The sequence below is a fragment of the Peromyscus leucopus genome, chromosome 17 (genome assembly GCF_004664715.2).
Source record: "Peromyscus leucopus breed LL Stock chromosome 17, UCI_PerLeu_2.1, whole genome shotgun sequence".
Classification (NCBI taxonomy): Eukaryota; Metazoa; Chordata; class Mammalia; order Rodentia; family Cricetidae; genus Peromyscus; species Peromyscus leucopus.
The window spans coordinates 1,554,050-1,559,214 of record NC_051077.1 but is presented as its reverse complement, the minus strand read 5'-3'; positions in this window follow the sequence as shown (position 1 = coordinate 1,559,214).

Genomic DNA, 5,165 nt, shown 5'->3' with positions numbered 1-5,165 from the left:
TCTGTTTCTGAGTGTACTTTGTAGGTGGGGTTGGGGTTAGGTCTGGAGGTGTGGGGTGGGGAGGAGGTTTGGGGTTAGGTCTGGAGGTGTGGGGTGGGGAGGAGGTTTGGGGTTGGGTCTGGAGGTATGGGGTGGGGAGGAGGTTTGGGGTTGGGTCGGGAGGTGTGGGGTGGGGAGGAGGTTTGGGGTTGGGTCGTGTCCCCGTGCCCGGTCTGTTGGGTTTGCCAACACTCGACTTTACAGCCGCTTCACTGCGCCTCGTGGACGGTCGACAGCATTGTCACCTCGGACACTTATAGGTTAGAGTGACCACAGTGTTCTCAACCTTAGTCTCAGCAGCTGCTGAAGTCAACTTCGGCCTTTTAAGGGTGTAAATTATAGTTAGGAGATTACAGTAAAATAGCCACCCGGCATGCCTGCGGCAGGCTACTTCAAATAGCTGCGTATATGTATTCCTGTACAGCTTAGACTCATGGGAAGAACACTAAGTTTTGAAATGTCCCTCATAGCGATCAAGGTCAGAACCCTTGACTGAGCCTCAAAAACCACTCCCAGGCTCTGAGAAGCTGCCTGCATTGCCAACTTCCGGAGGAGGCTTGATACCAGCCCTGTGAGCTGAACCCTGAGGGGTCAGAGGCTTGAGACAGAAGCAGTTGGTCAACACGTTCATGAGCAACTCTCAAAATAGTCTATAAAGGGGGCTGGAGAGAGAGCCCAGAGGTCCTGAGTTCAATTCCCAGCACCCACATGGTGGCTCACAACCATCTAAAACAGGATCTGATGCCCTCTTCTGGCCTGCATGCATACATGTGGACAGGGTACTCACATATTAAAAAAAAAAATTTTATGAAGATAGAAATGTTGGACGCATCTTGAAAATTATTTGGCAGAATATGACTGTTAGGCTGGAAATGCTTTCTAGAATCTGCAGTGGGCAACATGGATGCTTCCCACAGTTGTCGGTGGCAGCCGCTGTGGTCTCAGCACAGGTGGTCAGTGGCAGCCGTGTGGTCACCAGCATGCCAGGGAGGAGTGAGGACCGAGGTCCCGGCACAAGTGGATGAGTGCACACTGCCACTGAGTGGGCGGGCACATGCGGGCTCGGCTGTGTTGGCTTGCCTCGTTGGGCCAGGGCTCGGAGGGAAAGAGTGCCTTCGGAAATTGTCATTTCACCACCCTCCAAGAATGAGCCGAGGGGGCTGGAAAGATGGCTCAGTGGTTAAAAGCACCGGCTGTTCTTCCAGAGGACGCGGGTTCAGTTCCCAGCACCCACATGCTAGCTCACAACTGTCTGTAACTCCTGTTCCAGGGGGTCTGACATCCTCACACAGGCAAAACACCAATGCACATTTTAAAAAAAAAAAAATTATAAAGGAAATAAAAGGCAACGTTTAAAAAAAATGAGGGGGCTGGAGAGATGGCTCAGGTTAAGAGCACTGACTGCTCTTCCAGAGGTCCTGAGTTCAATTCCCAGCAACCACATGGTGGCTCACAACCATCTGTAATGAGGTCTGGTGCCCTCTTCTGGCCTGCAGTTATACATGCTGTATACATAATAATAAATTTTTAAAAATGAGCCTAGATGAAACCCACACCATGCCAAGGAGTGCCAGAGAACATGAAGAGGTACCAGGGTTTTCATTTTATTCAAAAGGAAAGGTCTGAAGCCATGTACAATTAACATTCTAAAAGTAGAAAAAGGCCACATCAGAACAGCCCTGCTGGGTTTCCCAGCTTCCTCCTACCACCGCCCTGTCCTCAGAGGACCCCTGTGGTCCAGAACCACCTCCAAGGGTCCCTAGTTAATGTAGTTACCATGTTCTGGAAGCATTACAGAAATTATATCTGGGGTGCACCTGTCCTGTTTCCATCAAAGATGTCTTCATGACCGTCATGGGCTGACTTGGTCTTCTGACAGTTCGAGGTAACTGAAAGCCAATTTTGCAAGCATGGTTCATGAATCATGGCGTCAGATAGCATGTCGCCAGCACATGGCAGCACATGATACCAACTCCTTATTCTAGGGTTTTGAGTTTGTCTCCAGAAGAGGAATGTGAAAGGCATCCTGAAGACTGTGCCAGCAAATCAAGCCCTCAGTCCCCCTGGGGATGGACTATGGAGACGTGTAGCTGGAGGGCTTCTCTCCAGGTTCCCCAAGCCCCGCAGTCCCACAATCCACTTATAAAATAATCACTCAGACGCTTATATCACTTATAAACTGTATGGCCGTGGCAGGCTTCTTGCTAACTGCTCTTTTATCTTAAATTAACCCATTTCTATAAATCTAAACCTTGCCACGTGGCTGGTGGCTTACCAGAGTCTCTACATGCTGCTTGTCCTGGCGGTGGCTGCAGTCTCTCTCCCAGCCTTCCGCTTCCCAGAATTCTCCTCTCTCCTTGTCCCACCTACCTCCTGCCTGGTCATTGGCCATCAGTGTTTTATTTATATAGAACAATATCCACAGCACTTCCCCTTTTTTCTTTTTTTTTAAAAAGGAAGGTTTTAACTTTAACATGGTAAAATTACATATAACAAAACAATTACCGAGCAAGAATTATAGTTACAATATTAAAGAAGATGTCCTATCTATCTTATATTTGTGAGTTTAAGGTTTTATATCTAACTTATCTTTTATCATAACTGAGGAAATTACAACTATCTAGTTTTCAACCACATCAAAGACCTGAAGAAAAGGGGATATGATATATAGGAGGATATGGAGATGATAAGATAAAAGGGTAGATTAATGAACCTACTTTTAAAGAACAACTTGTTTAAAAATGTTTTACATTGGTATAGATTTTAGTTTATGTTTAAAATGTTTTACATTGGTAAAAATTTTAGTTTATTAATACAAACTTAAAGTTAATTTTGTTATACTGTATATATATATTTCTATTCTTGTTTGAGGTATTATGTTTAACTCATTTAAAATTGTAATGGATAATTAAAAAATAGATTAATAATTAGTCATCTATGATAATCATATCTGTAGCCATGTTAGTTAAGTCTTCTAGGTATACATAGATATATTTCAGATAGATAGGTAATCTTCAAACACTTCATAGACCTGGAGAATATGGCATTTAAATAACTTAGAATTCTGTTGACGTGAGACACAATTGCTCCTGGCTGCACCAATTTGATCCCGAGAGAATGTTGGGCTTCTAAGACATTTCCATTTGGAAGTTTGTCTTTTTGGCACAAAATGGCCTACTGGGCAAAGAACTGCCCTTGCCTTGATGGCTGACAGTACAAATGCAATGCTCTCCTTTCTGGACAAGCGGGACACAAGGAAAGCGACCACTGTACTCCGCCAAGACAGGGTAAGATGGTCTTTCAGAAATCCTGCTTCTGAAAATGGTCTGTCAGATACTCTAGGCCTGTAGCCAATTTGAATGCACCAACAATGCTGAGAAACATTAGGTGACTGTCCAGGCTGCCAGCTGTCTTGGTCTACTCTTGCAAGATTCCCGAAAGTTGCTTGCATCCATCTACCATTTCTCAGGTACCATTATGTTCCTTCTCAGGTCTTTGATGGGATTGAAGACTAGCAGTTATAGTTACAACTTGGTATATATAATATCTTAGATAGAACATATTAAGTATTAGATTCAGGTTCTTTAGGATAGGACACCTTTGAATGATCTTTATAACATGCTGTTTACCTATGCTCTATACTTCTCTGGATTTTAGTATGTGTTTCTTGCTTGATATTGTTTGCATTGGTTGTAGTTCCATCTTATCTAGGTCATTATCTCTCATTATTTCTGGACAATATTTGATAACCATTCCTTTGTATATAGTCTTGTATTAGTTTAGAACCTTCTTATTTAGACAAAAAGGGGGAGATGTAGTGGGTAGCCATTCCAGCTTGGATCTGGAAGTTCCAACCCCCATTGAGACTCTGGCAACTGTCACGCCTACGAGGCGGGGCGAGGGGAGGCGCTGGGGACCGGAGAGCTGGATGGGCCAGCGCTCGCTCTGGGCGCTCTCTCGGTGCCGGGACGCTGACCAGTGCAGATTGACTGTGTAGAGCTCCGGAGAACACCGCTGGACTGCATTACACCTTCCCCAGACCCTGCGACCTACCCATTACTTAATTTGTGAGTTTCGCCATTAAATAAATATCCTTTTAACTACGTGGAGTGGCCAAAATAATTTCTCCAATAGAGACGTTTTACACAAACCAGCTTAAATAGAATTCAGGAGCCTGTGGCAGTTGAATGACTGCAAGTTCAAAGCCAGCCTGGGCTACGAAGCCATGACAGGTTAGTTGAAACCGTCTGTATTAGCAGCCAGTCCGACAGCCAATGCTGTCATTTCGGCAGATGTTTAGCCCATCTACCAGCAGCTGGCTGCAAACACAAGGCACCTTGGCTGCTTCCGGCAGAGTAACTGGAAGTAGCTGCAAGTGGGGGGTGGGGTGGGGAAGCCATTTAGGAAAGCAATGCCTGGAGTCAGAACGCCAGCTCTCCATCGGAGTGCGTAACAGGAGCTGGTCCACCAGATGAGGACGAGCTGGCAGGAACGGACCGAGGCAGGGGAACCTCTGAGTGGACAGACAGGCCTGCAGTCAGGTGCCATCCCTCTCTGTGGGGCCTTTGGGCTCTGCATCATGAGGACGTCTGCCAGGATTGACAGGAAACAGTGCCCCCGTGCCAAGACAGCTGAGCCTTCAACCGCGAACCAGACACAGCCTGCTGGAGCTGCTAATCCATAGGGACCCCCCTCCCCTTAAATGAATTAGTCAGATTCACTATCAGCAAACAGAAGACTGGAATGGAACATCCAAAACCAGGCTGAGGGTTGTACTGTGACTAATACAAAGCTGGCTTAGTATTCCGGAGACTGAGTTCCAGCCCTGCACCCTCCCACGGTCACCAAAACCAAGGTTGACACAGTCTGAGATGAAGGGTCATGGGGGGAGTGCCTTGCTCCCGGGCCTGTGACCCCTCGGAGATGACCCTCATCCTCATGAAGAATGACTTGGCACAGACCCAGTTCCCCAGCATCCCCTCTGAGGGAGAGACGGGCTTCCATGTGAGGACAGAAGGCAGACGGCCCGGAGTAAAGACCATGGGCCTGCCTGGCACATTCTACCCCATGCTCCAACTAGGCCATTGGATATCCAGTTGTACTGAACGACAGCTGAGGTCAGGATG